The 18,481-nt window shown below is 47.2% G+C and overlaps 1 protein-coding gene across 1 annotated transcript in view; it reads left to right on the forward strand.

Moving 5' to 3' along the window:
* Positions 1–18,481, forward strand: part of LOC138531343 (carcinoembryonic antigen-related cell adhesion molecule 6-like) — a 692,624-nt gene that overhangs the window by 626,200 nt on the left and 47,943 nt on the right. The gene's annotated exons all lie outside the window — the stretch shown is intronic.

Below are 18,481 nucleotides of genomic sequence, written 5' to 3' on the forward strand. Positions count from 1 at the left end.
GCCCCTGGATGCTGGGGGGTGGTGGTGCTGGGAGACATGTGTGGGGACCTGGTGGAGGGTGCCCCACAGTGCTGGGGGGTGGGCGTGCAGGGAGACAGGAGTGGGGGCCTGGTGGAGGTTGCCCTACAGTGCTGAGGGGTGGGGGTGCAGGGAGACAGGAGTGGTGGCCTGGTGGAGAGTGCCCCTGGATGCAGGGGGTGGGGGTGCAGGGAGACAGGAGTGGGGGCCTGGTGGAGGGTGCCCCTGGATGCTGGGGGTGGGGGTGCTGGGAGACATGTGTGGGGGCCTGGTGGAGGGTGCCCCACAGTGCTGGGGGGTGGGGGTCCAGGGAGACAGGAGTGGGGGCCTGGTGGAGGGTGCCCCTGGATGCAGGGGGGTGGGGGTGCAGGGAGACAGGAGTGGGGGCCTGGTGGAGGGTGCCCCTGGATGCAGGGGGTTGGGGGTGCAGGGAGACAGGAGTGGGGGCATGGTGGAGGTTGCCCCTGGATGCAGGGGGTGGGGGTGCAGGGGGACAGGAGTGGGGGCCTGGTGGAGGGTGCCCTACAGTGCTGGGGGGTGGTGGTGCAGGGAGACAGGAGTGGGGGCCTGGTGGAGGGTGCCCCTGGATGCAGGGGGGTGCGGGTGCAGGGAGACAGGAGTGGGGGCCTGGTGGCTGGTGGAGGGTGCCCCTGGATGCAGGGGGGTGGGGGTGCAGGGGGACAGGAGTGGTGGCCTGGTGGAGGGTGCCCTACAGTGCTGGGGGGTGGGGGTGCAGGGGGACATGAGTGGGGGCCTGGTGGAGGGTGCCCCTGGATGCAGGGGGGTGGGGGTGCAGGGGGACAGGAGTGGGGGCCTGGTGGAGGGTGCCCCTAGATCCAGGGGGGTGGGGGTGCAGGGGGACAGGAGTGGGGGCCTGGTGGAGGGTGCCCCTAGATGCAGGGGTTGGGGGTGCAGGGGGACAGGAGTGGGGGCCTGGTGGAGGGTGCCCTACAGTTCTGGGGGGTGGGGGTGCAGGGGGACATGAGTGGGGGCCTGGTGGAGGGTGCCCCTGGATGCAGGGGGGTGGGGGTGCTGGGAGACATGAGCGGGGGCCTGGTGGAGGGTGCCCCTGGATGCTGGGGGGTGGGGGTGCAGGGGGACAGGAGTGGGGGCCTGGTGGAGGGTGCCCCTAGATGCAGGGGGGTGGGGGTGCAGGGGGACAGGAGTGGGGGCCTGGTGGAGGGTGCCCCTAGATGCAGGGGTTGGGGGTGCAGGGGGACAGGAGTGGGGGCCTGGTGGACGGTGCCCTACAGTGCTGGGGGGTGGGGTTGCAGGGGGACATGAGTGGGGGCCTGGTGGAGGGTGCCCCTGGATGCAGGGGGGTGGGGGTGCTGGGAGACATGAGCGGGGGCCTGGTGGAGGGTGCCCCTGGATGCTGGGGGGTGGGGGTGCTGGGAGACATGCGTTGGTGGGCAGTAGTGCAAGGTGACATGTGGGTTGGCTGGGGGGCATTGCCATGGTGGAGGGGCTGCCTGAGGGACATGTGCAGGGGTGCAGGGTGGTCCCCTGTGGTGTGGGCTGCCTGCAGGGGCTGTGGAGGGTGTAGAGGGAACAGCTGGGAGGACCCACGCGGCCAATTCACGTGTGGGACTCCCCGGCACCCCCGAAATACACGTAGGCTGCTGGATTCGTGTGTGGAATTTGCCGCGCACCCGGAGTACACGTACCCTGCTGAAATTGCGTGTGGAACTTCACGCACACACCGAAATACACGTACCCTGCAAATTCGCGTGTGAAACTTCCCGCGCACCCCGTAATACACGCACACGCTATTTTTCACACAGCGGGTGTCCGTGTTTGTCGGTACCCCTTTGCACCTCATTTGTCCTAGAGGGCCACTGTATGGATCATTCATCATAGCTGTATATGGGTGCTTTTTGTTAGCGCACATTTTGGCGCACATTTATTTCAGGCGCAGGGACGCTACCGCCTGCTTTCTTGTGGCGTACTTGTTTGGCCCTGTGCGCGTCTTTGCCCGTGCGCTGGTTTGCCCAATTCGATTCCATGAATACGAGTTGTAGGCGAGCGTGTGGGCGTTACGCGCACTTGCCTCCTGTACTTCCCCCGTGACGCCCATATTTTCATGCGTTGTTCCCCATTCCGAGTGTTACGCCCCGTGTTCCGCCTACTTTTGTAATGTGTGCCGCGCTATGTGCGATTTTGCAGCGGCCGTGGCGCACGCCGTTGGATGACCTGTGGGCCGGCGTGCGCTGAGCACTTTTTCAGCGCACATCCAATATTTTTCTTGTGCACGGACTTCCATGAATCGATGTGCGCTGGTTTCCCTGCGATTTTCCCAGTTGCACTGCGATTTTCGCACTTTTACTGCGAATCGCACATTTTGGCACCTCTGCGCGGGAATTTTCGGCGCACATTAATTCCATGAATCGGCTTGTTAATTTCTCCCACCTCTACCTTACCTGCTTCTCACAATCTCTCTACTATATCAATCATAAAGGGCTTCAAATGATCCCCATAACGCTAAGTAATCTTCTTCTTTACCCTTATTCTTCAATGAGACCATATCATACTTTGATAGAACCTGTAATTCCACCAACCAATCTTCAATATTAGGTTTCTTCCTCGTCTTCCAGATCCTAAGGATCAGCTAAATCGCTACCATCATGGCCCTGTCAATCTAGAAATTGTGTTTCCTAGTGCTCACACCTATCCTTATGTAAAAGCAAGATTATGTTTGCCGCAGATCTTTGCAAACTTATTCCAAAAATGAAATCAATTCTATCGACTACATCCTTCCAAAACACGTGTACTCTTGCGTAGTCCCATAATAGATGTATAAGAGTACCTCTATCAGTACCACAGCTCCAGCACAACTCATCTACTCTCAGCTTCAATTTAAACATATTAACTGGTGTCCAGTATATTCTTCCAATAATTTTCTGTCTAATCAGACGCAAGTTCATATCTTTCCCCAAATTCATACTCACCCTTAGTACATCTCCCCAATCATTTTCGGAAATGACCATATTGACATAATTTGACCAAGCCTCCTTTAATCCATTCCAAGCTATAAGATGCCCTACTTCCATGGCCATGAAACGCAAGTAAATCCGCACCCTGTACTCTTGTCCAACCAATAATTGACTAATTTCTTGTTTTATTCCGAGTGAGCCATCTGCCATATCTCTCCATTGATTGATTAGGGAAACCAAATGCAAATATTTACTCATCTCTTTTCTTCCTAAATCATATTTACTTTGTAACTCCTCAAAACGCAACAACCTGTTCCATCCAGTATATCACTTAACTTCAAAATTCCCTTTATAATCCAGTTCTTCCAGCTCAGACATCTATTATTAAGTTGTAATGTCACATTATGCCAAATAGATGCAACTGGGCTGAAATCGTAACTCTGGCCATTTTCCTTAAACCATACTCCCAAGACCTGTCTGGTTGCCACTATTGGTTATAACTTCAGCCTTTTATTAGACAGTTCTTCCATACTATAAAGATTTTCTAGATTATACAGTGCACAAATCTCTCTTTCCATACGTAGCCAGATTGGCTCTTTAGTGTTTCTTTCTCTAAAATAATATGAACTCTTCTTAAGAAGAAAGGCTTTGTAATATTTCACTAGATCCGGATAACCAAATCCGCCCTCTTCAGTTTTTTGCATCAATATGTACTTTGCAACATGGTTTTTTGCCAATTCCCCACAAAAAGGATTGAAATAGCTTATCAATCTTCAACAACTGCTTTTTATAGATCAGTAGCGGGACTGATTGAATAACATACAACAGCTTAGGCAACAGAACCATTTTGATTGCGTACATTTTTGTCCACAGATTCAAATTCAATCTTTCCCACCATTTAGTTATCAATGATATTTTGGTTATTACTTGATCTAGATTGCATTGCATTATTTTATTTGAATCTCCTATAATATGTATACCTAAATATGTTACACCCCGGGTGACCATCTATAATTCCAAGATTCTGCATTTTTCTTTATCACATGTCCTAGATAATGGAAAAATCCCAATTTACTTTGTGTCCTGATAATTTGCCCAACTCCTCAAACTTTCTTTTAATATAGGTCCACATACTTCCGGGTTTGACAGTAAAAGCAGCATATCATCCCCATAAGACAAAATTTTAACTCAGTATTCCCAACACTAATTCCTTTAATCATTTCACATTGCCTGATGTACACAGCTAGAGGCTCCAGTGCCAAATTAAACAAAAACAGTGACAATGGGCATCCTTGTCGTGTACCTTTAGATGAAGGAAATGACTTCAAGATCAGTCATTAACCAATACCTGAGCCTTAACATCATGATGAATGCACTAAATCATCTTCATAAACGCTGGTCCAAATCCCATTTTCAACAATGTGCATTCCATACATTTCCAATTAACCCTATCAAAGGCTTTTTCACAGTCAAAAAAACCTATAATTCCATTTGACTCCTTTCCATAATGTACCCCAATCACGTTCAACACAGTCCTTATATTGTCATACCCAAACTGTCCTGGAGTAAAACCCACCTGAGACTCATCAATCAGTTCCCCCATACATGACAGTACCAGTGCCGTTGTTACTGTACCGCCATACTCATAATGAGGCTCATTGTCTTTAATGTTGCCCACAGTGGTTGAGATTAATTCAGATACATTTAAAAAGTAGAGTACAAATGTAAGCTTTTTGACTCTTTCACAATTATTGGAAACATCATTCAACATAAAATGTATATTGGTTACACAACAATTCTTTGGAATTCATAAGAGCAATTTACATGAATAACAGAAGGTCCACAAAGTGAGTACATTGAGATGAATTGACAACATTCCACCCATCAAATTGTTTTGTTTATAGTTTCTCTCCTTAATTGAGAGAGGGTATGCTAGAATGTGGGCCCCTTGTCCGTTGCACCATAGGAAACCAAGCTATACCTTGTTCAACAAGGCTGAAGCATGTCTGGTGTTCCCTGTTTCATTGCAGATTAGATGTGGCCTAGCAGGTTAGGCTGGACTGCTCCTGGTAGCAGTACCAATACGTTTGAATATCGCTTGTCCCTTTCTACAATGTTGCAGACTTGCAAAAACATTGTTAGGCAGAAGGTTGTCCATAGGAATAACAGTGATTGAGATTAATTTTAAACTTTCCAGTTACTGAACATATTTAGCCGCTTAATTAGCAAAGCAACATTGCATCATTTGGAAGGTTTATAGTAAACCATTTCAAGACAGAATTGCATATTTATGCAGGTTTTGTTTTAAATGCATAAGTGTTGGGATAAACCAAAGCCCCCAAAATATTACATTTTACTTGGTGATGTGTGGAAGCACCAGCAGCACAATCTCCTGAACAAGATGGGAAATATATGCCAGCATTGCTTCAATAAAAAACATTTTCAGGTTGCTTGTCCCAAAGAAAACTATACGGTTTGTTTCCCGGATAGACCGCTGTTTCATGCTAATTGTGCCAAACGAACATCAGGAGACTCTCTCAGGAATATATGCCAGCACAGTTCCCCTTTAATGCTGTTTGAAACACATGAAAATTATGATTGTCTATGCAACCATTGCCATTATAGAACCTATTTACTTTCTGCTTTTGCCTAAGGAGAATAGTGATACCTGTCTCAATAACATAAGCTGGCACTGCTGCTGTAAATCATATTTACATTTTTCCTCATGCACAAAGAAATTAATAAAATCTGTCTCAAACACAAATGCTATCGTTGGTACTGTAATACTAATTTCCAAATTATACTGATTTGATTATGAGAACGGTATCTCTAAAGGATATCCTTTAGTTGTGAGAAAGGTGCACAGGTTGTACTCTAAGAAACTGAATCTCAGTGCACCTCAAACAGGATAAAACCTCATACTTTGTTGGCCGATGCAGACCCACTACACCCTAACTTACATTCCGTGGTTGTGCTTGCTCTCTGCCGGGAGATGGACCCCCACACTCATCTAGCAGCCTTGTGAGTCTGCTTGACCCACAGTGCCCAACTATATCCCATTGGATCCATCAGGGGATCATGCAGGCCCAATACTGGATGGACCCACCTCACATGACAATAGACTTACTGCTGCCACCTCTGAGCGCTACATCGCAGACTGTGCTGGTCATTGCAGATCGAGGACCCACTGTCGAACCATCTGTGACTGCACTTACTCCCTTCCAGGAGTTGTACTCCCATACTCACCGGACAGCTTACCCCTCACATTTTGACTAGAATCACCTTACTCTGTCATTTTGGATCAATCGGGTAGGCAGAAGATTATTTGCTCCAACCCAATCTGACCTGCACTTACTGCCTGCTTATAGGTATTGCACTGCCTGGTGGTGTAATCATAGGGTATGACTTGCTTGAAGGTATTATGGCCTGATCAGTCCTAGGGCCAACTCCGGGCCCAGATTATTTAATATCATCACAGCCAGTGTTCATTTAAGAGTAAGTAGCACATCTTGTTTTGTCTTCATTTTCATCACCAGTGGCCCTGAACCCTAAAGTTATTTCCTGGTTGTGCCTTTCCAAAGGTTGCTTCCTGATTATCTCCTTTGTAAGATGTACTCTCTAAATTGCTTTTTACCACTATATCTTGCCTGTCTGCACATCACGGTTCTCCATTTCCAAGTCTCATTATCTTCCAATAATGCTTACATTGCTACCTTCACAATTACTGTTAGACCTTTCCCTCCCTTCTGGACATTCTGTCTCTTACTTGCTCCATGTTTGTTTATTCTTCCTTCTCTGCTAATAATGTTGCAGACTACCTCGCCTCGTAAATTGACAAAATCCAGTCCACACTTACCACCCTCCTTTCTCTCCCCTTCCAGCTTCATTCTCCCCACCTCTATCATTCCCCACCACCTCCTACCTAACCTCATTTGATTGATTGATTGATTGATTGATTGATATTTTATTTCTATCGCGCTCGTACACAAGTGTTTCAGAGCGCGACAAGGCAAGGGAGGGGAACAGGGGAGAATGAAACAGCCATCTTACTAGGCCCAGTGACATTGAGAGGTGCAAGTGCATGGGAGGGTGGAGGGGAAAAGTGCATGGAAGGGGGGAGAAGTGGAAAGTGCGAAGCAGAGGAGAAACAGATCAATAACAATAAATAAATAATAAAGGCAACAAACAGTGGTAATGCAGCCAGCAATTTGCAAGTGCTAGGTTTAAGGCAGCAGACAGGGTAGGTCTGATAAGTGCAGGAAGAAAAAGGGGGGGCTGTATGGGTACAGATATAGACCCCAGTGCAAGGGCTGGCCCGGAGGCAGTGCGGGAGGGTGGCAGGATGAGCAGATACCTGGGCCCGAAGGACAGAGGGTGGCCAGGTGCATGGTGCCAAGAGAGAACAGATCAGCAGGGGAGAGGGGGAGCAAAGGCAGAAGAAAAGAGGAAGGTCTTGAGGTGCTTCCGGAACCGGAGATGGTTCTCCTCAAGTTTTAGAGTGGCAGGGACGCTGTTCCAGAGGGAGGCCCCAGCCGAAGCAGAGATCTACCCCCAGCTTGTTTCTTAGAAAAACGACTGACCCTGAGGGAGTTGGAGGTAAAGGAGCGAAGAGCTTGAGAGGGGAGGTATTTCCGGAGGGATAGCTGAAGGTATTTTGGACCCAGGCCCCAGAAAGCCTTGTGGACAATGCAGAGGGTTTTGAATTTAATCCTTGCATCCACTGGGAGCCAGTGGAGAGATTTCAGAGCTGGAGAGATACGATCCCAGGGTTTGAGGCCAAGGACAAGTCTTGCAGTCCTGTTCTGGATTAGTTGCAGAAGACGGAGAGTGGAGGCAGGTAGATTTAGAAAGAGGCTGTTACAATAGTCCAAGCTAGAGAGAACCAGAGATTGGGATACCATGAGCTTCTGGGGGAAGGAGAGGAAAGGCAGAGTACCTCTGAGGAGGTGTAGTCAGAAATGTGACTTTTTAGAGACCTCAGAGATGTGGGCAGAGATGGAAATGGTGGAGTCAAAGATGACCCTGAGGTTCTTAGCCTCGCAGGTGGGGGTAGGAAGAGGGCCAAGGGAGGCCGGCCAGAGAGTGAGGGGAAAGGATGGTGAAGGTGTGCCGATGAGGAGGATCTCTGTCTTGCTGGCATTCACACCAATCTTGAATGGCAGTTAGGCAATCAGAGATGGGAGAGGTTGAGGAGGTGGCAGAGGACAGCCTGAAAATGAGTTGAGTGTCATCAGCGTAGCACTGGAAATTTGAGCAGAAAATGGCAATGCAGTGGGCGAGAGTTGCCAGGTATTGGTTGAAAAGCCAGGGCGAGAGGTTAGACCCCTGAGGAACACCACAGGTAGAGAGGAAGATAGATGAAAGGATGACCCAAGTTGGACCTGGGAGGGTCGATCTTAAAGGAAAGAGGTCAGCCAGGCCAGAGCCTGATCAGTGATACCCAGGTTTTCACGAAGATGGTTGAGCAGGATGGTATGGTTGACCGTGTCGAAGGCAGAAGAGAGATCGAGGAGGATGTGGACAGAGGGAATGTTACAGTCAAGGTTGGAGAGCAGATCTTCACAGATGTTCAGGAGAGCAGTTTCCGTGCTTCTGGCAGCTCTGAAGCTAGACTGGTGGTCATGGAGACAGCCAACAGAATTGGAATGAAGGTTAAGCTGAGAGATGGCCAACTTTTCCAGGAGTTTGCCACGAAAGGGAGTAATGGAAATTGGGTGATAGTTAGCTGGACAAGAAGGATCAGCTGTGGGTTTCTTGAGAAGAGGATGCACAAAGGAGTGCTTCAGAGGGGAGGGGAAGGATCCAGAGGCAAAAGAGTGGTTGCAAAAATCAGCAAGGGCCAGAGTGAGGGTGTCAATGTGGTCCTTGATGGTTGGAACATGGATGAACCTGTTTTGAAGAGGCTTTCATAGATCGTACTTGTCTAGCAACCTCGTCAGGGGTGAAAAGAGGAAAGGACGAGAAGGATGGTGGGAGGGTTGCTAAAGGAGGGTCAGCAAACACAGATGGAGAGGGATGAGGAGGAATGTGGGTGGAGAGGGTGGTCAGGATGTCCTGGGTTTTTGAAATGAAGGGAGAGGCAAGGGCATTGCAAAGAGCCTGGGAGGCAACAGGAGGGGTAGAGACTGCAGCAGGGTTGGCCAGCTCCTTGCAGATTTTAAAGAGTTTGGCCGAGTTGTTAGATGCCGCAGAGACACAAGCTTGAATGTGGACTCTCTTCTTGGTGAGGACAGAGAGTCGGTATTGCCTTTGTAGCAGGTGACAGGTAATTTGTCAGAGGATGAACAGGAAGTCCTCCATTTCCTCTCAGCTGCCCTACACTTACGTTTAAGTGTAGCTAGGTCTGAGTCATACCAGAAATTGCACTTGGCTTTGGACTTCAAACAGATCCTCATGACAGGGGCAAGAGCATCAAGCGTATCAGAAATTGAAGAGTAGTGCAGAGACAGGGCTGTGTCAAGATGTGAGACAGCCAAAGGTGGAGGGGGGGAGGGAAAGTGGCAGCAAAAGCCTCAACTGACACATGCTTCATGGGCCGGATGTCCGAGAAGGTAGGTGGCAGTGTTGGGGTAGGCTTGGCTTGGGGGGAAGAGAGGGAGAGATGAGATGCGATGAGAGGAGGGAGTGATCGCTCCAGGAGAGAGGAGTGGTCAGAGGAGATCAAGACATCGAATGTGTGCCCTGCAGAGTGAGTCGGGCCAGAGGGGAGGATGGACAGGGAGAGGGAGTCGCAGAGATCACAGAAGAGTACAGAGGAGGAGCAAGGAGAGTCTAAATGTATATTTAGGTCACCAAGCAGGAGGAGTTGAGTGGTAGAGGCCAGGAGGGAGGAGGAGAGGTCTGGCCACTCAGAGAGAAATGAGGTGATTTGACCAGGAAGCCGGTAGATGGTAACCATAGTAAGAGAATGGGTAGGCAAGAGAGAAAGCCTACAGACAAAGAATTCAAAAGAGGAGTAGGTCTGAGTGGGAATGATAGAGGCAGGAATCCACTCAGGAAAGATCAGGGCTACCCCCCCACCGGACCGGGAGGATCTGGTGCTGAGAGGATCTTGTAGCCATCAGGGAGGAGAGTGTCAAAGCTCGTGACAGAGCAGGCCGTGAACATGTCTCAGTAAGACCAAGGACATCAAGGTCTAGTTCTTCAAGGAGTTGGCAGATGTCAGAGGAGTGTTTGACGGCAGAGCGAGAGTTGAGAGTGGCAATATGAAGAAGGTTGCCAGCCTTAAAGACCTTCCGGGGAGGGGTACAGATCTGAGGTACGCCCTGCGGAGGAAACAAGAGCCCTAGGAGGGGCAGAGGAGGAGGAGGAGAGAGAGGGCAAGGTAGCCAAGGGGGGAGAGGAGGGGACAGCAGGAGATGAGAGGAAATTGATGAGGCGAGGGAAGCGCCTATCAAAAAGGAGGAGATTGGCCTGAGGGCCTTGGACCATGACAATGCCATTTAGGTAGACATTAATGATGACTTTAACCTTACTGATGACTTTCACCTTACTGATCCTTCACAACTTGATGCAATCACACAGTCTGCATACCCTTCCTTAGCTACCACTGAGCCATTTGCCCCTCAAAACAGTCAAGGAGCAAACACCTCTCACTTGTTCCTATCATTTCTCTCTCTTTGGCCCGTTTCTTTGTATTGTTGTACTTCTAGACTGCATAAAGGTGGCTATTGTCATTCAGATCCTCACAAAGCAATCAGTTGATCCTGACAATCCAGCCACCTATCGGTCAGTTTCCCTTCTACCCTAAAGACATTGAATGTATTGTCCTTCGATGTAGATGCTAGCATCATTGGAGACCTCTGGATTCTGCAGCCGACATTCCACTGAAACCACTGTCACCCATGTGTCTAGCTTCCTAATCTCTAATCACCACCTTAAACTATCTTCCATCCTTATCTTACTTGACCTCGCTACAGCGTTTTACACTGTTGGCCACTACTCTCTCCTTCAGACTCTGGAGGACCTTGGCATCTGAGGAACTCCTCTCAAATGGATATGTGAATCAAGGCCCAATTAGGGCCCAGCTAAGAGGGCTGCTTTGGTAGGACTCGGAGGAAAAGTAAATAAAATAACAGACATAAGAGTGTGTGAAAATACTGTATTTAAGGTGAATACTTGTTGTGCTGTGTTATACTGTAAGGACTTACGTGGTCTATACAGCTGACTAAACCATCCAGCCCCGCCTTGGGTCTGGATGATTTGTTGTTTGAAGAAAGGACAATGGTCAGGTCTCCCCTGCCCCAGGAGTGCATTCAGCAAGAGAGAGAACTAGGAGTTCTAAACTAAACGGTTGAAATAACGGTTGTGGGGGAGAAATAGAGGGACCGGGGCCAGGGACAGATGTTTTCTTAAGGGGCCCTAGCCTCCACCAGACCCCCGGCGCTTCGGGAGTGCTAACTAGCTGGATAGCTTAACCCAGGTGCAGCCGTAGGAATCCGTGCCCTGTGCAACATGGACTCCCAGGGGTCTTGTCACCATGATGGCGCACCTGGGGGCCAGGCTGGGTGGGCCCAACAAAAGAAAAGGCCTGGGCAGTGTGTACATTGTGTCTTAGGTGAAGAGCAGGACCACCTGACCTAGGCCGTATATCCATAAATAAATAACTATATGCATATGAACGAACAAACATATACATGTAAATACATGAAGAACTACACATTTTATATTTAAGCTTTTTAGTGCTATTTTTTGAAGCATAGTACCTTACCATCTCTTGTTGTTGTCTTGGTGTCTTAAGGGCGGGCCGGCTCCTCCCTGTTGCTTCCCAGGGCCTGGCCTGTCCCTCAGGTACTTTCAACGTCATGGCGGTGCCCTATGCCCAAATGAGAGTTAGATGAATTCTTACAGTAAGGCAGTTAGCAGTCCCTGTGGGGGAGGCTGTCTAACTGCTGGAGCCGAGGAGGTTGGCTCTACATCCTGGTGTGTATCCATTGGTCCATTGGGGTGGCCCATGGGAAGTGAAGGAGAAGCCCAGCACAAAAACCTGCTCTTGGGGAAGCCGCAGCAAAGTGTGACAAGTGCAGTCGGAAGTCTCGACTTGGGAGGCTGCCTAACTGTTACAGCCCAGGAGGTTGTCTCTTCAGCCCTGAGATGTTCCCATTGGCCCATTGGAGTGGCACACAGGAAGTGAAAGAGGAGCCCAGCACAAAAGCCCCTCTCCCAGCGAACCTGCAGTAAAATGCGGCAAGTGCCTAACTGCTGGAACACAGGAGATTGGTGATGCAGCCCTGTGGTGTATCCATAGGTCCATTGGAGTGACCCACAGGAAGTCATGGTTGAGCCCAGCACAAAAGCCCCCCTCCCAGCGAACCTGCAGCAAAATGTGGCAAGTGCCTAACTGCGGGAAGACAGGAGATTGGTGATGTATCCCTGTGGTGTATCCATTGGCCCATTGGAATGACTCACAGGAAGCCCTGCTACTGATGAAGCTGCAGTCAAGTGTGGCAACTGCAGTCGGCAGTCAGCTGGCTGCAACTGGTGGTTTCAGCAGTGCTAAACATTGGGACTGTTAGCTGTCGTCTAATATTCGGTTTTGGCCATGGCAACCCCCAGTACGCTCATTAACTATGACAGACCATCGCACTTTGAGGTTCAGTAAGTGTCAGTGACACGGAACATGTAAAAGTGACCTGGGCAAAACTGTTAACTGCAATTAATTAAGGCCAACTTAGGCACCAGCTAAAGTTACTAAGTCATGTTATGCAACTTTTGCACATATTCTGCCCAATCTTTTTCTCAGCTAAAAGTATGCTGTGTGTCCACTAGTATAAAAGCATCAGTCACTTTGACAGTAGACTTCGTCTTTGACTAAGATTGCTACATTTAAAAGGAGGTGTAGGTGATTGGAGGCGCTTGTAGGGCTAGCCTCAGATCACACTCCTACCTTCACCTCCCCCGCATAAACATTATAACGTATGAGAACCGATTGTGCAATTTTTGATTTTCATCTTACTATTTTAGAGGTTAACTGAGATAAAACAATTTTGAAATATTACTCGAATTATGATTAACTATAGAATTGTGCTTGATTTAGATTGTTTTTAAGATTTTAGCACAACATGTATTTACCTCCTTCAACTGGGAAGAGAAAAGCTACGTTTACCTCACTTGTGAAACAAGCTCACAAGAGAACACCAGCCATTATGGCTCCACTAAAGGAAGCTAACGCCCTCGTATCTGAGATTTAGACATTATTACATGAACGTCATTCGGAGAAAGGGAGCACAATGTTGTTAAAGCAGATGAACCTCTATCTTTACGGCTGCTGCATATTGTTTGAGGAGGCAACGTGATCTCTGACCAGGGGAAGAAATTACCTACGTTGAAATCAGCAATGCTCATACAGACAGAACTTTCTTTTGCACTTATAATTACTGATGCAAATGTTTCAGACACCACTGTGGTGTTACATGAAAATGCTCAGCGAAATGGTACAATGAAACAGGCTGTTAGAGACCCGCTGGCTAAGTTCAAATTTGATAAAGGTGACAATCAGTTGGGAGGCAAGAAGAATGCATAACTTGGTGAGGTTTATGCCATAAAAAACAATCCATGAAGCAAATCCTGGCATGATAACATTTTTTAAATCTGATTCATTTACAGAATCTAAAGTTTCTCTTCCTAATAGATTTTCAGACTCAGGACCCTTACCGGATACCAGTGTAGGGCAATTGATGTAGTGTGAGGCCACCGCGTAGTTGGACCTAGCAAATCAAGGTGCTTCTAAAACCAATTATATTAAAAAGTCAGCTACTATAAAAGAAGTTATGCCAGAAGTTGAATCTCTGTTAACCATTGTTAAATAACTTTTGCTGAAAGTTTGCAAATTGACCGCGACTATTATGAACATGAAAGCCACCAAGGTTAGCTCTTTGGTTGTTTCACCTCTAAGCCCATGTAAAAAACAAAGTGATATAGTAAATACTCAATCTTTGCATACTTCCGCATCCACACGATTAGCCTTAGTATTTAGTATTTGGTATTTATTTATTTGTATTGCGCAACCTGCCCAAGGGCATCAGGGCGCATGTTTAGAGAGGTGGTTACAGGTAGCAGTTACATAGGTAGGCACAGATTACATTATATATATATATATATAAATGTTTTTACAGTAAGAATAAGAACATGCCATAGCACAATACACAATATGGCAAAGCGATTTACAGAATATACAAACAGTGGGTAGCCAGTTCACAAGTAGGAGGTGCCGGAGTTACAAAGCGGAGGCCAAGACAACCTGTTCGTGAAGCCACCGTTTGGTTTGATTTTTGAAGGAATGGCTGGATGGGATATTCCTCATATGGTTGGGTAGGGAGTTCCAAAGCTTAGCCGCAAGGACTGGAAAGCTGGAGCTTCTGGCTGTCTGAAGCTTGAAACTGGGAATGATAAGTGTGTGCACCTGTGCGGATCTTAGGGGTCTGGAAGCTGTATGTTGAGTGAAGCGCGTGGACAAATAGGCAGGTGCAGCATTGTTCTGTGCCTTGTAGGTTAAGACAAGTGCTTTAAGGGAGATGCGCTGTGTAATGGGAAGCCAATGTAGGTTGCGCCTGGTAGATGAGATGTGGGCATGCCTAGGTATGTTGAGAGCGGCCCTGATGGCATTATTCTGGGTGACCTGAAGTTTATCAATGTTTCTTTGACTCGTCCCTAGGTAAAGGGCGTTGCAATAGTCAATTTTGGACATGATAAGGGTTCTGGCAAGGATCAGGCAGTTGTCCATTGTCAAGAAGGGGCGACAGGCTGTGATGAGTTTACACGTATGTGATGTTGCTGAGATTACTGAGTTAGTTTGTCTATTGAGAGAGAGGGTGGAATCTAAGTAAATTCCGAGGGTTTTGGTGACGTTGGTGACTTTGATGACATTGCCATCGATGATGAAGGAATCGTATTTGGGGTCAAGTTTTGTGAGTTTAGATTGAGAGCCTAGGATGAGTAACTCAGTTTTCTCATCATTGAGGCAGAGCCCATGGTTTGCCATCCAGGCCTGGATGACAGTGTAGACCGTATTGAGTGCTTTAACATCGGTTACATAATCGCCAGTGATAGGGATGAGTGTCTGGGTGTCGTCCACATAATTAGTGTAGGTGACACCGAGATGGTCAAGATTATCAAAGAGCGGTTTAGTGAACACGTTGCAGAGCGTGGGTGATACACATGAGCCTTGTGGGACTCCGCAAGGGACATGTGCTGGGTCAGCGGCGGCTAAGGGAGAGAAGACCCTCATGGATCTATTTGCCAGAAAGCAGCGGATCCAAGAAGTAGCTGCGTCAGAGAAATGGGCGGCAGTCTTAAGGTGCTGGCAAAGGATTTGGTGGTCGACCAAGTCGAATGCGGCAGAGAGGTCGAGGAGGAGTAGGAGCGGTTGTTTGCCCTTGTCTTTTAAGTCCTCGATTTGGGTTTTTAAGTCGATCAGGGCTGTTTCTGTGCCGTGTCTTGGACGGAAGCCCGATTGTCTGAGCCCTAATAGGTTGTTGGTGTCAAGGTAATGTTGGATTTGGATATAAGATGCAGGATCCAGGATTTCGAGTAGGTAGGGCACCGTGGTGATGGCCCTGTAATTGGTGGGATTGCTAGGGTCAAGATTAGGTTTTTTAATTAGAGGGATGACCCACGCATCCTTGAGGTTGTCTGGTACTGTACCCAATTTGAAAGAGGAATTGATAAAGGACGTGATGAAAGGGGCGAGATCATGCGCCGCTTCTTTTACGACCAGAGCAGGGCAGGCGTCACCTTGACAGTTGGAGGGCTTTAGCTTCATGATGATGTTTTCAACTTCCTTAATGGTTAGAGGAGAGAAGCTAAAAGGTTTGAAGGAATACTTAGGAGAAGTGGTATTGTAGGACTGGGGTTACCCGCTAAGTCCGAGAGATAGCTTTTTTAGTGTTAATTTTGGCTTGGAGCAAGGCAATTTTGTTTAATAGTGCTTTTTGTATATTGGAACACCATTCAGCGTCAGGGGTGCATGTGACAAGAGGGGCGACAGGGGACTCTAGTTCCTTGAGGATCTTAAAAAGTTCCTTAGTGTTGGATTGGGCTTGCATGATCCTAGTGTTGCACACTTCTTTTTTAGCCGCTAGGATAGCTTCTTTATAGGTGATGGAGGCGGATGTAAGATTAATTTTATTGACTATTGTGGGTGAGTTTTTCCAATGTGACTCAGCTTTTCTTTTTTCCTTGCGTAGTTCACGTAAGTGTGGGGTGAACCACGAATTAAGGTGGTTGCAAGGTTTTTGTTTATGCCGTTTGAGAGGGGCAATGGTTTTGAGAGATTTTAACATGACGCGGTTGTAATTATCAACTAGGACGGTGGGGTCTGAGCAGGTGGATGAGGCCGAGTTCAGTAGCGGTAGGGTAAGTGGGAGTAGATTCTCGACTGTAATGTCCTTCTTATTACGTGTATAGTGGGTGGGGCCATGATGGGTTTGTCTATGGGAGGGCTAGAGTTGATGGAGAATATTATTTGACCACGCACATGGTGACACAGAGATTACATTTAATGCACAGTTCAGGTCTGAGACCGGATCTATGTGATCACTGAGACCACACATAATTGCGACGGCCGAAAATGCAGACTTTTTTAAATTAAACCCTCTTTGCACCACATAGATCCCCTGCAGCCCCCCTATTACAATAATATCCCATACCCCTCCCCCCACATATATATGTGGTGTAAGGGGGGGTATAAAAAAAATAAAAAGTCAGCATTTTCGGCCGTCGCAATTCTCCTGTCGACATTTTTGTACGATTCCCTGACACCCAGTCAAGGGTACGGCCCTTGATGTGGGTGGGTTCACTAACATGTTGGGTGAAGCAGAAGTCGGTCAGTACACTGGCTACGTCATTGGCTTTGGCATCATTCATATCCTGATATCCTAAATTGAGGTCACCAAGTATGATGATTTGAGATTTAGGCTTAGTGCTAGATGCTAGGATGGATGAGATATTAGAAGTAGCAAAGACGTATCAAACGAACTACAAACAATCAGAAACTTGCCAACACCCTTGTGTGTGAGGGCGGTCGTAACTAATTTTACACCCACACTGGGAAACTGCTCTGAGATATTTCTGCACAACAACCCCATGCTATCACGTGCGTCTCAAGAGAGAGGTGACACACTGCTCCTTTCCACAAATCTAAGAGTGCTGTTACACCCTCACTTTGCCACTCCTCACACCATTGATGATTCAAGAGACTAGAGGAAATGTTGAGACCCTCATAAATGGCAAGCTTGTTGGAAAAACTTGTTTGCTCCTAATAAATCTGTCTTTGGACAAATACTTTGATTTATTTGGCTAATTTGAGGATCCCTAATAAAAAAACTAGGTTCTTACTAGGGTGGTCATATGGTAGTTCGCCATTGCAGTATATTTACAGTTCTTGGCTTAACTTTTCAACAGCTTTATATTTGGGTACCTCTGGCCCAGCTGTGTTAGTTATAAATTAAGAATAAAACTTGCAGATTGCATTGGTTTGTTTAATGAAATCTGAATAATGGAAACATAGTTTCCCTAGGCATGAGGGTATGTCAGCACCATAGGCATGTGGTCCAGGGCCGGTAATCCAGAATGAGGATGGAGAATATTTGTGTTTGTATTTTATATTATTTATATATCGCTTAACGCGTACATGCTTTATTAAAAGTGTGAAAACAGTACAATCAGTAGATAAAATTCAGGCAAACAAATTACAGTGATTGAAGATACTCTTTGTGTTGAGATTTAAAAAAAAAGAAAAAGAAAACATAGACTCAAAAGAGAGAGGAAGAGCATTCCAGTGATTAGGAGTTTGGAGAGGAAAATAGCGAAAGCGTGAAGTAGCACACGGCAGGCAAGGGACAACTAGGAGAAAGGCAGAATTACAATCGAAGAGAACGTGAAGGAGAGTAAAAGAAGAATAAGGAGTAGGATAGGGAGGAGCCAGCCCACAAAGGTATTTAAATACAAAACACAGAAAGTTAAAGATGAGTCGAGCTTCGAAGGACCTTGAAGAAAATGCTAAGCAGTGGAAACAGAGTCCCTGTGGGAAAGATTACAATAATGTTGAATAGCTGGAAGCGACAGGAAAGGGAGATAGACGACATTTTAGGAGAGAAAGAAAAGGAGGAGTAGAAGTTATCACCTACATTTTGGGGTATTGTGAAGATAGAGAGAGAAGCAGAAGGAAAGATTACAGAAGAAAGGGGAAGAAGAATGGAAGTCAGAGGGAAGAGATGAACATTCGTTTTAGAAGGATTAAGGTGTAAAAAGTGGGAGGACATCCAAGATTAGATGGAGAGAAGCCAGGCAGACAGAGAAGAGTGGAGAGAGTTTGAGAAGGAGGAGAGAGGAAAATCTGAGAGTTGTCAGCATAGAGATGATGGGAGAAACCAAACAAAGTAATAAAACAACCACAATGGGAGGTGTTGGAGAGACAAAAGAAGAGGGCCCAGCCTGAGCCTTGGGGGACACCATTAGAGAGAGGGAAAACAGGTGAGGAATGACCAGCCCAGGAGATGGAAAATGTGCGAGTGGAGAGATAACAATTAAAC

Source organism: Ambystoma mexicanum, chromosome 1q (genome assembly GCF_040938575.1).
Source record: "Ambystoma mexicanum isolate Mex_15411 chromosome 1q, UKY_AmexF1_1, whole genome shotgun sequence".
Taxonomy (NCBI): domain Eukaryota; kingdom Metazoa; phylum Chordata; class Amphibia; order Caudata; family Ambystomatidae; genus Ambystoma; species Ambystoma mexicanum.